At 36.0% G+C, this 16,745-nt stretch overlaps 1 protein-coding gene across 1 annotated transcript in view; it reads right to left on the bottom strand.

Moving 5' to 3' along the window:
• Nucleotides 1-2,107: 2,107 nt before the first annotated feature.
• The window catches only part of Pez (protein tyrosine phosphatase non-receptor pez), a 150,221-nt gene continuing 135,583 nt past the window's right edge, over nucleotides 2,108-16,745 (bottom strand). Inside the window, exon 21 of the mRNA XM_083118730.1 lies at nucleotides 2,108-15,259. The gene's annotated coding sequence lies outside the window, so the exon portion shown is untranslated. The remainder of the gene's footprint in view (nucleotides 15,260-16,745) is intronic.

Here is a 16,745-nt window from a genome sequence, read left to right as displayed (position 1 = left end):
ACGTTATGACAAGTGCCTCAATTTGAATGGTGATTATGTCGAAAAGTAATGTAATGTTGTACTTTTCTAATGTGTATAATAAAAGTTCTGTATCTACGAGTGTCTGTCATTGATAACCAAACGGAGGTTTTTTTCCGAATTGCCCTCGTATCTTTAAGTGCCAGTAATGACTGGCACAGTTGAAATGCGTACACTTGAGGTCTGGAGCTGGGGACACCCAGCTTGCACCAAATACCAAAACTAAATGCTAAGAGCTCTAAACCTGGCCCTCCTAACCTAACAATTCCACTTAGGTCTAATAATGTATATGTGGTTACGTTAATGGTTAGTGGTTAATGCACATGTGGCATTTGGTGGAAGCTGGGTGTGCCCTGCACCAGACCCGTACATTTGACTTTAGTAATATTTTTTTAAAAAATACAAAATTTAGAGTACTTACTGCCTTGAAAGTTTCGATCAACATGATCAGACTTCATCAGGAAGCTCAAGAATGCAAATTTAAAACATTAAGCCTAATGCAGGTTAAATGCAATGGCCCATTGCCCCAATAAGTATTTCTGTGCATAAAGTGGACTTGAAAACAAGCTCAAACCAAAATCTTTGCCAGTCATAGCATGCTACAAATAACTGGCAGGATTATTGTTGGAGTTTATATGGTCTATAATTTTCAACAGGAAACAAAATAAAGGAAAGACATTACATATTTAAGAATTTAGAAACACTGGGTCCATGAAAATGCATTTGATTTGTAAGAAGAGTAACAATGTAGTGGTATTATGCACTGGTCTCTTCTGTGCATCATCCTTACCAACCATTGGGTTATATTATATTGACGTACACTTTACTTTTTTATTACAGATACAGGACATTTACAGGTCAGTGGATATACAAGGGGAGAGTGAAAAGTTTTGAGCCTCACAGGAAAGGGGTGTTTGAGTTACAGTTTGTCATTATGATTTTTCTACATCATCACATAATCTCCATAATCACCCCCAAGATCAATGCACTTATGTATTCTGTGATGCAATTTGTTTACAGTCATCTGGTAGAATGATTTGTCCTGAGTCTCGCACCACTGAATGATTACCTTCGTCCATGTGGAAGTGACGTCCTCGAATGAATTCTTCAAAGCCGGGAAAAGATGAAAATCTGATGGGGGCAAGTCAGGGGAATGGGGAATAAGGTGGATGGGGAAGTGCGGTGAAGCCACACTCGACCAAAGCAGCTTGTGCAGTGAGGCCTTGCCAACAAAGAGGTACTGAATCAAGTCCCTGTCGGCCACTCTCTTCTCTGAAATTTCATTCATTTTCAACCTGACAAAAAATAGAACAAAACATGTGAATTTCATAAAAGTTCGCACAGAGTGTTCTAAATCTCAAACCTTACATCCTCCAAACTTTTAACTACCTAGCATCACTCCTTTCATGTGAGGCTCAAAACTTTTCACTCTCCCCTTGTATTTACCTGGAGTCACATGTATTTGCACAACTGGCATGGCTGCTTTTCAAAGCCCTCCTGGAATCCTAGGTATATCACACCCATGCCTGGACAGTTGCTTGCAGTCAACCATATCAATGAAATGGCACGTGCATGGTTATGATATTTTGGGACACACAAGGCATCATTCCCATTCATTGAAAACTACCATCACATGCTCAAAGAACTACTCAGAAGTGCTTAAGTGCACGGACACAAACTGGGAAACAACCATCACCGAGTTGAGATTCCAGGTGCAACATCTGCCGTACTCTCCTGACATGGCCCTGCTAATCATGTGTTTGGGACCATGAAATAAATCCCTGCACGAATGTCATTTTGCAGCTATCAGAAACTGCTAGCAGCTGTCCAGGAGTAAGTGCAATACAATTCCCACTTCCGCAAAATAGTTCCAGGAGGGCTTAAAATGGTCGTCACACTGGTGAAACTAGAAAAATTCTCTCCAAGGAGATTATATCAAGAAACTGGACTTATCTATCGTCCTGTACATGTTCTATACCTGTAAAATGTTAACGATTTCACTTAAGGCATGCCTTGAATGGTGAAGAAAGAAAAAATTACAGATGAAAAAATTATTAATGTAATTCATACTTAGAATTGCATTCCTTCTATGTACAATTTGTTTCCAATTAGTACAAACTGACAATTCAACAAAAAATTAAACAAAATATTTTTGCACTTTTCTTTTGTAAATTCCACTTGCTTTATAAACAACACGTGTTAAAAATACATATTACTGAAGTTACTCAATGCACAATATTTAAAAACAAACTTTCATTTGTTTTGTTTAAAAGATACCAAACAGAACAACAAAAATACAAAATTAAAACAATACTACTACAATGACTTCATTAGTATTGGAAAATAGACATTGTGTTACCAATTGCTAATATTGTAATAATGTTCGAGCTTAAAATTTACAATATTGCTTTTGCTAACAGATTTCAAAAGATTGCTCTCATTATGCCAGTACAAATGCACTAATAATGAACTTTAGATCGAGAAATTTAGTTTTATAACTAGCTATTCATCATTCATTCATGTACATTCAGGAACCAAGGTTTTTATCAAATTAATTTTCCAATTACTGTGGGAATTCAATATGGAAAAGAAGTGTAAAAAGCAGAGTACATTGCAAAATATCACTGAATTGACATACAAAGAGAATAAATAAAATATTTGTTACAGAGACTGTTACCAATTTTACCAGCAAATAGTCAATTAAACTTTATAAGATATTTGATGTGAACAAGTTGTTACAGCACAAAAGACCCTCAATGACCAAGCAAATTATACTATCTCCATGTTCTACTTATGTAACAATAATAAATGAACACTCACTTTGTTTCTACGGGACTCTGTTTTCATAATACTGGACATACTTTAAATACATTTTTTTGGAAACACATTTGAATTTTTACATCTCCCCATTTCAAATGATGTCATAGCCTAACAAACTGGACTGCAGAGAATGCATACATACAGGTGTTTCCAAAGACCTGGAAATTTTGGAAAAGTCAAAATATTCTAAAATCTGCAGGAAATTTACATTGTTAATGACATCATGTTGCCATGAGTATGGTACAGATTTACAGGCATTAAAACCTTGTAAAAATAGGCAGGCAAATAGGCATCAAAATGAACTGAAAAATAAAGAAGGCACTAAAATAGGCAGTGAACATGGGTTTGTTAGTCTTCTTAATCATTTGCACACTTACAGACTTGAATTGTTAGTATTCTATTGCAGTTTTGTGTTATTTTTCTGACAATGGATGGTTAGATGAAATTTTATAAGGGACACACAAAACAAGAGAGTATATTCTATAGTATAGTGTTGAGAGAGCCAGAGTAATGAAAGGAAGCAAGAGTAAGCAAAAGAAACACGTCATAAGGCAATTTCTAGACAAAATTGTGCAAAATTGGCATTTATAGACACTATAAAAAAATATATCATCAGTATTCAAACAACATAAAAAAAATAAACACCGAAGACTACGATTTACTACAAAGAAATTAAAGAAGGCAAATATGCAAAAATCTGCACCTGTGTCATGATAAAAGAGCATTGCTCAAATTCCTTGGCATTAGTACATGAAAAACCAGCCCTCGTTATGAAAATGTGGATGGTTTTCAGTTAAAAGAAAATGTATTGATTGATTGCTTTGTTGTTTTAAGTGCACTTTATACACAGATAAGCTAATCGGGACTGGACCTACAGTTTAAAGTGGGATCCGAAGCACTATGTGCCTCCATCGGGTATTGAACCCAGAATTAGGTAAAATTCCCATGCTATTTGCACCTTGATATATTGCGGTGGAAACACTTAACAGGTTTTGAGAACCCCCCCCCCCCCTTTCAACATGCCCAGGTCAAGTGTTCGAGTCCTTGTTAACCTTGTTTTTCGAGCTGTGCATGCAGACTTCAACATATTGGCTCATATTACAATTTGTGTGCCAGCTAGGAACATGAAACAACTTTCATTTCATTACGAAAGGTCCATACTATGAAAAGAAAGCTAAAGTTTGCATCCTTTTCCCATAGGAGTGGGGAAAGATGGGGCGAAGTCCAGATTTTTTTGATTTTTTCATGGAAATTTGGGGACACGGCCCACGACACCCATCTTTTCACTTTGGCATTCTGCATGCACTGGTGTCTTAGCTTCAAAACACAACTTACCAGAAGCAGATTGGTCCAATAGTCTATGAGTTATAACATTTTTCCGAAATAAGTGTAAACATTTAAAAATCGCGTGGAAAAACCTCGGCAAATCAGGGGTTACATTCGGCAAACCTGCCTGGCAGTTTAAAGGTTAAAGAAAAGGATTGCATGGAAGCCATACTTGGGTGTAAGTGTAACTAAGTTTCACCTTATAAAAAAAAAAGGGAAAGAATACAAAATGCTCCTCAAGTCTATGGATAAGTCTTTGTTAAAATTACCTGTTACAAGATTGCAAATTACATGTGATCAGTATGCTGGATTTTGATATTTAGACACCTGAACTTATCAGAAAGTGACATAAATTAAGAGTATTTGAAAATAAAATCCTTAGAAAATATTTGGATCTAAAATGAATGAGGAGACAGGTGAGTGGAGAAGGTTACATAATTTAGAACTACATAATTTGTATTCATCTCCAGTTATTATTAGAATGATTAAATCAAGAAGACTTAGGTGAGCAGGTCATGTGGCACGAATGGGAGAGGAAAGAAGAGCTTACAAGATTCTTGTTGAGAAACCTGATAGTAAGAGACCTGTAGTAAGGCCAAGATGAAGAGATAACGTTTAGATGGACATAAAGGAAATTGGTAAGGATGGAAAAGAGTGGATAGACCTTGCTCAGGATAGGGGCAAATGGAAGGCTTGTACTGCTGCAGCCATAAAACTTCGAGTTTAACCCTAGAAAGCTAACGTATCATAAAACCTATGATCCAAGATGACCATATTTCACCATACACCACTTAGCTGGTGGGCAATGAACTCGTCGGCTCAGTTCCGCCCACCACGATGCCTTTTGTATCAGTTTATGGCAGACTCAGTTGTCAACCGGCCGCTCGTAGTTGTTTTCAGAACGTGCTCGTAGGTATTAAGACACGTCAGCTTCTCCGCCTGGATTTTTGCTGGAAACCTTTTTTGTGAACTTTTAATTTTTTTCATTATTCTGTATAGTTTGTGAAGTTTTTAGTGAGTGTTGTTATGTTTTGATTGAATTAAAGTTCAAATTATTTATAAGCCCCAAAAATGAATCCACAAAACCAGCCACGCTCAATCTGCGGTATTTGTCCATCGGCAAAAAGGAGGATGACGTCATTGTACTGCTGCCGCTGCAACAAGCCGATCTGTGGGGGAGCATCGGGGAAAATGCTGTGTGCACTGCACTGATGAACTTTAAAACAGTTCTTTTTATAACCAAAATGTTTGTCAAGGTATTCTAACAAGTCATGTTCATTAAAATTCAATTTTTTAAAAACCTATTGGTTGTCATAGTTTTTTACCGCCTTGTAAATTTTACGATACGTTGGCTTTAACGAAACTTTTCATACATGTTAGCTTTCTAGGGTTAAGAAGGTTAAAGAGTTAGTTAGTTACTTAGAATTTATCAGAAACTGTACGGTACAGTCAGAGAATTTCTGAATTTAATTTTTCTATGGTTTGCAATTTGAGGTTTTTTATTTCTAAAATGGAAAACATGATGATACCATGCAAAATCAAAATTGGCATCTCATGTTGCCATAAATGGAAGAGCATGCAATTCCTGAAATTATATATGTAGATAAGTAGAAAGCCATTTTATTCAAGAAACAACAATATTTGAAACACTTTTGTGTGTGTTTTATACCATTGATTTTGTTAATTTATTGATTGAATTGTTGTTTAAGTCCACTTTTTGCACAGAAAGGCTAATCGGGACTGGACCTACAGTTTAAAGTGGGATCCGAACCACTATATTCCTTCACCAGGTATCGAACCCAGGATCCCTTGATTACAAGGCGGCAACACTACCACTGCACCATCGGGGAGGTCCCTGATTTTGTTCATGTTGCACTAATATGAGAGCTATCTGTATTTGTTACAGAAAAACAGAATTTTCATATATTTTTACATTTTCATGGCACTGAAATCTTCTTCAAAATATATATATACATATATTTTTTTAAAAAAATGGTTGAGATTCACACTTCGTGCCTTTGTACATAATTCAATGAATTCATATATCCTCAATTGTAAAATTTTAAACTGTGGTACGTCCAGTATTCAAACCTGTGCCTCGAAAATTCTATGCTAATGCTTTTGTATCACCGAGGCAATTCACACAGGTAAAAATAAAGCACAGAGTTTAAAAACAGTAAATCCAGTTAACTTCTATTTGTAACTGTGCTTCAAAAATTAACAAAACAACATTGTAATAACCCTAGTTGTACAATCATAACAGATTACAATGAATTTCTTGGCACTGTAGGCATAAATCAGTACTGTACTTCCATTAATTATATTCATGTTACTACTACATACGTACATGAAAAAGAAAGGAAAAGAGCCAAAAGGGCAGATAAATAAAAAATGGAAGTAAAGAGGGAACATTTACCTCCCAAAATGAAAGTTTCTATATCTTGTGGCCTGGTTGCAGGATCACTGGAGAACAAACGATGGCATTGTTTTGCAGTGTAGCCAGACAATGGGAGAAGATGGCAACAGGCATTGGACAGAAAAAAGTGCCTTCACTGTTTTGTGGATGATGGGATCAAAAATGGCAGAAATATGTCAGGAAATAAAGGGTTTAGGGAATGCTACCATTGCGGCAGTGTCAACGTAGCTACTCGGTGACCAACTGCAACTTATACCCATCCATCATATACCAGCCACATATTTTGGAAATTTTCCATTCCACTCACCCACATCCAGCAAACGGTCACACACCGGTGAAAGCACCTTTTAAACAGATTATCTTATCACTGCTACAATGCTTACAAAAATACTGATTCAAACTTGAAAAATAATTTAATAGAAAATTAAATGTTCAATAACAATTGCATGAACAATTATGCATTTTAATTGTAGGTTTAAATTTCATCTTGGAAACAAATTCTGCAACATGAATGTATTTCACAAAAATTCTCAACTGATTTCAGAGAGAATTCACTTACAATTAGATTAGCATTGAGCTTATACTAATTTGAACTCAAAAGCTGAAGTAATTTGAATTACCAGGTTGAGTCAAAAGTTTGTTCGTTTTTCACATGGGAAACAGTGAAGCCGGAGAAGAAGCCTGGAAAGCCAAGCGAGCACCTTGTGGTGGGCACGTGGCGTGCACGCCACTTGGTACATACATTCACACAGGCACAATGCATTTCAACAAGGCACAGTGCAATTACGGCGGTCCATCATGAATTGATTGATTGAGTTGGTGTTTTAAGTCCACTTTATGCACAGTAAGGCTATTCGGGACTGGACCTACAGCTTAAAGTGGGATCCGAACCACTATGCGCCTCTACCGGGTCCATCATGGAGGTTGACAGATTGGCCGTGCGTATCTTGTTACGACATTATTGGAAAAAGTAGTGAAAGCTGCAAGTGCTGCAAGGGAAATTTGTGTGGTGGAAGGTGAGGGCACAGTGAACATTAAGACAGCACAGAAATAGTTCAAGCGGTTCTCATCTAAAGACATGAGTGTGGAAGACAAGCCCCAATGTGGGAGACTGAATGCCATGTATGCCGATGCCCTGCTACAGCACATGACAGCCAATGCAAGCGTCGGTACATGGCAACTGGCATGACAGGTTGAATCGTCCCAAAATGCTGTGGTTCACTCTCTTCACCAAATGGGTTTTGTCTCTCGATGGCCTCGAGAGTTGTGAGTTAACACCATAACAGGCTGAACGACGAGTCTCCATCTGTCAACAATTGCTTCAACATCCACAGGACGACAGGTTTTGGTGTCGAATTGTCACAAGTGACGAAAAATGCATCTTTCTACGACAAACAGCAACGCCACTTGTTCAAAGGGGACGGTTTGAATACGTCATGTTGTGCATATGGTGGAATATTGATGGTCCAGTGTTCTGGGAACTCGTACCAGACGGTCGTCTTGTCAATGAGAACCTTTACACTGTACAACTGCAGTGGGTCCATAATGCTATGCTCCAGAAGTACCCAACATTGATGCCTCAGGAGAGAGCCTTGTTGCAGCTTGATAACTCCCCATGTCACCGGTCACAAATTGTTACCCAGAAACTGCATGACTTGGAGGGAATTGAAGTGTTGCCTCATCCTCCGTACAGCCCTGATCTCACGCCATCCGATTATCATTTGTTTCGCCCTTCGTGCATTTCCTGCAAGGATATCAGTTCGACACATTGGATGCTGTGGAAACAGGGGTGCGCAAGTTTATGGCCTCGAAACCAGCCAAATCAGCTCTCTGAGAACGTTGGCAGAAGACCATACAACAGAATGACCTATACTTTGCTGAATAAGTCCTATGTCATGCTTGTGTCTCCAGTCTCAATGTCCATGTGCAAAAACGAACGAACTCTTGACTCACTCTGGTAGTTCAGAATACTTTCATATTTCAAGAAACAGAAAACATGGTACACAAAACAAGAACTCCCTTTGAGTATATTAATACTACAGAATAATTACAAATGATTCAATATGAGTATTACATTGCAACCAAGTCTCCTCAAATTACAAGAGATGTGTTCTGAAGTTTCTTAGATTTATTTATAATAAAAGAGCTGCCATTTTCAATAACACAATCCACTTCTTTACACAATTTGGACTTACGATTAATGATAATAATATATTATTAATTTTTTAAAGAAAAGACCTTGATGTTGTGTATACAACTTTCTCCAAATTTTGAAATTATATAGTAGTAGCATTTAATAAATATAATTTTGAAAATTACAACTTGCAAAGTGTTCTCACTTATTATTTTCTTTTCAAATAAACATGCATATTTTTTACTCTTTACACTATGCCCATAAATAAAAGTTTACAAAATAAAAACAAATGTACAAGTATGCAGATCAACACATTTGCTTAAAGCACAAATTCATTATAATTACGTGAGTAGTGAAAAAAAATTCACAATCTAAAAATTGCATACAAAATACTTTCATAAAATACTGATTTCATAAATTTCAACAAAACACAACATGCAAAAGTGTCAGTTTTTTGTTTATATTTTCTTTCATGTTACTAGCAACAGGAGGCACATGTTCCTGAAGGGTTATATATTTTAAATATTTCACAAGTCAACAAGTTACTCCTACAATTACTAGCACTAGTACTTTCAATGATAGTGCACATTTCACACTCCATATCATTACTAGAAACATGTGGGATGGGAAATTTTTGTTTGCCATTCAGGACAGGAAATGTTCATCTGACACTTAAAATCTCTCAATTCCATACACTATATCTTCCTAAGTGATTGCTTTTCCCATTTATGGAATGAAAATTGCCATTTTCAAAAACTTTGTGACTCTTGTAGTACAGAAAACATTGATAATTAAGCACTTTTAAAACATGATCATTTGAAATTTCCCAACTGTTTCAAATCCCCCTCCCCCCAACAAAAAACCCCTATCCGGGATCAGGATAGGATCTTTTCCTTAATCCTGAACAACCCTAGTAATTAGAATGCATAGGGAAGGCTGCGGAACTTTCATGTATTAAAAACAGTATTGCATCAAAATTGGTAAAAGCAAAGATCAAGTATGGATATCGGTTGAACCTTACGCTACAGTGCACATTATTTCATCCAAAATAACAGATCTCTCAATGATCAGCATGTACAAAGTTTACATAAAAAAAACAAAAAAACAGCAAATGATCCCACAAATGACAATGGTTGGAGAGACAGAAGTTCCCAGTTGACCTCATTAGGAGTTTCAGAATATGCATGAATAATATTTTTACTAGTTTCTCTAATTCAGGCCTGGGCAATTGGTCTGATTTGTGAAAGAGCATTCTTCTAGGTATTGCACATGTGGAATTCAAAGCAAGCAGAGTTGCAGTATCATTGGACGAGGAACAGAGAGGAGGACATTGCCAGAGACTTGCGCATTAAATATAGGGAAGCTGACATGAAGTTACACAATTTTACACATACACACTGGAAAATTACCCATATTCTGCATATCCAACAGTACTGTGGTTGGACAACTTGAATTTTTAGGAGCAAGAAAATTTTCTATACTAAAATTAGGGAAAAAATAAGGCACTTAACTATTCAAACTTGCAAAATAATGTTTGCATTATTTACCTCAGTAATTGTTCCTTGTTTTCTTAGGGTGTCCTAAAGATGTAGTGAGGGGTAAAGCAGTGTTAATTTCCAAGTGGAGTGGTTAGTGCAATGCACTACAAATACAAAAGTCCCAAGTTCATTTACTTGACATAAACTGTATCTTCTGGAGTGGATTTTTTTTTCCTGAGATGCAAAAAATATGCTGAAATGTTATCAAGTTTAGCTCTGGAAATTTTACAAAATTGGAGATTTTGTCTCACACTGTCCTGCTCAAGTTACCTGTGCTTCTTCCGTCAACATCTGTTTCTTTGTGCTCACTGAGGCAGTAATTTAGAGGAAAAAAAGAAGTAATTGATTGACTGATTGAGTTGGTTTATATTACTTAACTTTTCTTTCACTTTTGGCTAATTGCGAAGATGAGAAAGAGTGATGATATGATGAAATTGATGAAGGGACAGTCACAAAGAGCACTCATGGCCAGGTTGGGATTCAAACCTGGGATTCCTGCATCGTAGCATGTTGTGCTAACCACTGCCACAGAGGCCAGCAGAAGAATAAGTAAAAAACAAAGATTGTAGTATATGCTTCATTGAAGATTTCAAATTATGTGAAAAACTTTTAGATTTGTAAAACAAAAAAAAAAAATAATAATACTGCTGAAAATGTTACAGATTACTGTATTTTAAAGCAATCCACACACCATTTCATTACACACACACACACTGGCAATGCCGGGAGAGAGTGAGTGAGGCAGGAGGCCTTTAGGTGTATTTGTATTTCGGTGGAGAGCTTGTGGTGCTCGTAGGTATGCGCAAGTGCACCAAAGCTTCCTATACCTGCCTTTTTAGCATAATTTTGCACATGTTATTTCTTAGGTGACAATTAAGAGGAACAAAACCTCAGGTACAATTTTTCATCAAAATCTATTAAGAATATATGCACAAGGTTACTGGCAAAAGAAGAACATCACAGATTCATTTACTCTTTTCTCTCTTCTTTTCAATCTTAATTCCTGCTGTTGGTTATCTGAAATCATTTTCTGCCTCTTTAGGATAATGGCGACAATGAGGATTAGATAAAATATGAACCCACTGTAATGTCATGGGTGTGACTCAAGCTCAGAACCTCTGGAGTTGTGAGTGTAATGTAATACTTAACAAGGTGGCTTCTTGCAGCTGTCTGAAAATAAGAGTGATTTGCCTGCATTGTATTGCTTGCATTTTCCTACTAAATAATAATGTGGAGGTGAGGCTGAGCTGATAACTATGTATTGGTATCAGCTGATACCAGAAGTATAGGTATTAGAAAATATAGGTTCAAATTTAATCAATGATATTGGCCAATATCTTTCTGGAGTCTAGAGATCTTGCAAGGTTTCTTGTTTAGTAGTGCAGCTGGTAGAACAATGACAGGTTCAAGTCATGGCCAAGCCTGTAATTTCTAAATAGTACACCCCCTGTATATGACTAAGCTAAGGCAATGACAATATTTTTATCACCTCTTCATCAAAGAATAAAAATGAGTAAAAAAAATATCAAAGTGTTTTTTATACACCTGATAAACATGTAATAGACATTTTTTTGTCCTCCAAAAAATTCTAATGTGCATCACTGTCGCACAAGGTCAATATCACATACTGTTACAGAAATATGAATTAGTGAGTACTTTTCCTATAACATCAAAACTCAAGGGTGTTACTACCAAACAGTTCCAACAGTTTATATACACTGCCAATAGAGGGCACCTAAGAGCACTTTTCGGAAAGCTATTCCATTTTTCACATCATCCCAACTAGAAGCAAAATTTGACTTTCACAACAACAATTGAAGCAATACAGGAACAGTGAATTTTCCAGTTTTAAAAATTTGTTTACAAAAATTGTGTAAAACTCTAAAACACAGGTGAAAAAACTGCTTGAAATGCTGGCAGTGCAGTATTAAATATACAAATATATTTTTAGGCAATTATTCACACACTGGTACAGTCAACAACAAATATTAATAGTAAGCAAATTGTCTATCATTCTGTTTTCCACGACGTGAGGTTCAAGAATCAACACAAAAAGCACAAACAAGCAGAGGACAGACTTTGCTCCGGAACAAGTCAATCCCATTCTCTCAATAAACACAGAAACACAGAGAAAAAATAACAAAAATAGCAATGGACAATTTACCTACTGTTACCCTTTGCAAATGATTGTTCATGCCTATGTTATTGTATAAGCACAATTTCCTCAGTTGTATGGTTATTGATAGAATGCAAATACATAAACACCCTAAACATAACTTCCCATTCACACTCACACACAAACACCAACATTATCTCCCCTGCAATAATACACAGTAATTGCTGCATATAAATTCATTCCATTTGAGTACATATCTATTAGTATGATAACAAAAAGCAAAGGCATCAGGTAATAGCTGCAAGCATACAAACATAGATCTTTCTCTTGTTTTGAGTATTGACATTGTGGAAGATATGATATTACTTAATAAAAAGTGAAATATATTTAATAATTGTCTAAAAAATGTCTAGTTTCACCAGAGATCTGTGAACATCAGATCTGTTTATAATTTCTAGTAGATCACTCAGGAATTTTCATGTTGATTGCATATCTAATAGAAAACAATATGGCTGATCCAATACTGAAACTAATGTACTGTTTGATTGTGAAAGACGATATTACCTCGAGAGCATGAATCTGCATGCAATAGGGAGAGTAGGTAGAAATAGAAACATGATGTAGTTTTCAGATCAGTACTTCGTTTGTATGTGTCCTGCACCATGGCTGTGCGGTCTAAGACATGTTTTGAGCTTCGGCTACAGGACATATGCACGTTCAAGTCTCCTGCAGGAAGAGAAACAACTTACCTTCTGAGATTTCAGCCTGTGTATATAACTGGTGGCCACTCATCATCGTGAGGAAATTGGGGAGCTATGAATGAGTAGAGTAACTTGGTCACGGAAACATACGATGACGTGCTGACCACGTTACCCCATAACTGATTGGATGATCTCCTACCTCAGCAGGTAGCAGTGAGGCTGGCAGTCAGTAGGTAGGCCCGGACCCTCGCAGGCTGTTGCATCACGGGTTTATTATTATTACATTGTTTGTATGTGTTCAGTTGTTTGTTTATTATCCACCACTTTGCTATGTTTGTGATGGCTTTCCAACTCTTAACTCCCCTCTTAACATAATTTTCCAGTGACATTACTATGTGTGAAATTTCAATGCAACTTCAGCAGCAGATGTTTTTCATGTAACCTGTTTCCCTCCTCCATTCCACCCCTATTTTGCCACTAGACTTGTCCAGTCAGTGCATGTACATTTGTGGATACCAGTACATTGTAAATTATGAAAATACACAATTTTTAGTTAATTTTGCAACAATATTTGTCCTTTTTCATTATTAACCCTTTCTTGCATGGATTTCATTGTTGGATATCCTCAGAATTTGGATAATTTAATTTATGAAAATTAAATCCTCTGCTGCTGACAGAACATGAAGTTTGAAGCACAGTGATGGATAGTAAAGAGCAAACATAATAAACAACAAACATACACAAACGAAATACTGAGCTGAAACCCACAACATAGTTCTGCACACATTTCTAACTTCCCCTTCTACATTTGGATTTGTTCATTCATGCTAGGTGTGTGTTCCATGGCTAAAACAGCACAAAACATGAAATCAAACTAAAATTATAGGAGATATTATAATGAATTCTGAAACAATAAAAGAAAGGTTATCAATTTACATCTAGAATTTTAAAATCCTTGGTTTGTGAGCGTTCTGTTCATGCATCAAACTTCAATTGTATTTCAACATCCTTCAAACTGGTTACTTCTAGAGAAAATTGCCTGATAGTATTTGCTTTCATAATGAACATCTGATATATATGATTTCACTGTCAAGGACTACTTGTTAATAGGATTAATCCCATAAAAGAAAGTCCTTCTGATAACCACAAAAGACAAAATAAGATGTGTGTTTTTCACTACTTCTGGTATTTAAGGCAGAAAGGATTTTAAATTACAGCTCTTTTAACACTATCTTATATTTATAACCTATCAGCAATTTAAATCAAAAACTCTTGATAGATAAATATGGTTTGGTTGTAATGGAACACTTATATATTGAGATTTGTAAATAGTTTGAAAGTTTAAACTAGTACAATGTGAAGCATCAGTACAGGTGCAGCCCTAGTGCCAATATATAAAAGCATGGAACATACTACATTCCGTATGTTCACAGTAACAAAATACATAAGATGCTAATTCAGATTGGTGTAACTGAGAACGTTAACATTCACATTACTTTGAGTGCAAAATGTGAACAATTGAAAGAAAAAAACATGGAAGAAGGCATATTTTATTAAATTCTTGTTATTTTGTTATTTCATATGTAGGAAAGAAATATTAAGCTGTATTGTTGAACATGCACAAACATTTCCTTGCAATAATTACCATTTTTAAGTGATATCACGATAAGATCTTAACATAACTTCATTTACATTTAACAAAACATGGCATGTTCAGAGAATATGCCCAGTAGTCAGTTTAGCAGCATAGTTGCAAACACATAAATAAGATCCATACACAATTCCTTGGACTAAACCAACAAACGATAAACAATAACTCTTGCATTGAATGCTGAAAAAAAATCACTTGCAATTTTCCCAAATTATAATACATTCTATACTTTCTGGGTCGTAAACTAAAAATACAACAAACAATTCATTCAATGGCAAATTATAACTTATTTCTGAACATAACCTCTATGCATAGTGCACTTACAGAGACAACATTCACACTCAGGCACTTTTTTCTTCACTAAAATACTTAACGTTACGGACTAGTTAGTTGCTTCAATATCTTATAAAAATTACTATACAGTATGTCAACTTATACTATACAGTATGTCAACTTAGAAGTTAGTGACGACATTGATTGTCCACAAAACTATAATAGGCACAGTTTTAGGCACACACTTCTCAAAATGATTCTTAAAGCTGAAAATAAAAAAAATGCCAAATATTATTATAATAATTCAAATGCACTTTATTAAAAAAAAAAGTTAATAAAGCATGCACTTGAAATTATTTTATTCTAAGTCTCTAACAACTACAATCATATCAATTGTATATGCATTCATTCTGTATTGGAGAAGTAATAGTTTTATTATAACTAATTCTAATGTCCAAAAAAATCTATTTCTGACAACTAGAACATAAGTTTGGCAATCTTTTTTTTTTAACATCACTTTTAGGGTGAGCCGATATTACTTTGAACCAGCACCAATACAAATTCTCTGATTCCTACTAACACCAATACCAATACTTGAAAAAAAATTGCAACAACTGAGAGTACTGTAGTTCTGAATATTTATAAATTTTAATATGTAAATTCCAATGGGGATATGCCACAGCAATCTGCCAGATTTATTTTATAATATTCATGATTTCACATGAGATAGTCATTTAATCATAAAATCAATTTCTCCATAGTATTGTTGCAAAAATAAAGAAAATTCTCCATTTTTATAATTTCCAGGATATTTAGACTTCACGAAAGTGTTGCATGTCATTTTTGAAAGACTTCAACAATGAGGATGAATGACGGTACAAACACAAGATAGGCCCATTCCCTACCCACAGTTCAAACCTCGAAACTCTGGCTTAGAAGCACATTATGGTGACCACTCCACCATGGAAGCTGGTTTCCTCAAAGTATTCTCCATTGACTATTACTACATCACTTTCATTATTACTTTTTCTTTCTATTGTGCAACATGGAGTACCAGCCAGAAAGGACTTCTGGATACCTTCCACCAGGCTGAGGCACCTAAATCGACACTCACGCATACGCCATGAAAGGTGTTGCTTGGTGAAGACAGCAGGGTAGTGGTCATGGAAGTTGGAATCCTTCAAGAAGAGCATAACTACACAACCGCCAAAACAAACAGCCCTGGAAATGGACAGCACTGAAGTGACGTGGCAATAGGCAGCTGTTGCTGTGCTGGGAGCACATCATCATGCTGAATGAAGTAGCAACAAGTAGGGGGCATGTGGCGACAAGCACAAAAGGAGCAGACACCACTGTAGATCTTTGGTGGTAGTAGCAAATACAGTGGAATCTCGATTTTATGTTTTTCAGGGGACCACGCTGAAAAAAAACTTAAAATGCAGGAAAATATTATAACATTTTGCTACATTGGGAATATCAAGATCGAATGTATAATGCAGGAAAATGTAAAATCAGGGAACGTAAAATCGGGGTTCCACTGTACGCTGAGGAGGACCTTGAGATCCGACGTAGAGCAGGGTTTCAAGTGAAAAGCCATTGAATGTGAATTAGTCAATCCAGGTACGAAAATTATGCAGAATATTATAAATAGAACATTAAGATGTACCCATGCCACTACATGAACTATCACTCTGAGTATCTGGACCCAGAACCTGCAACAAGGAAATTTTCTAGTTACAGCAATATCAAATA

This window comes from Lepisma saccharinum, chromosome 3 (genome assembly GCF_977018435.1).
Source record: "Lepisma saccharinum chromosome 3, izLepSacc3.1, whole genome shotgun sequence".
Taxonomy (NCBI): domain Eukaryota; kingdom Metazoa; phylum Arthropoda; class Insecta; order Zygentoma; family Lepismatidae; genus Lepisma; species Lepisma saccharinum.
The sequence above is the reverse complement of the archived record's forward strand: the minus strand, read 5'-3'. Positions and strand labels throughout refer to the sequence as shown.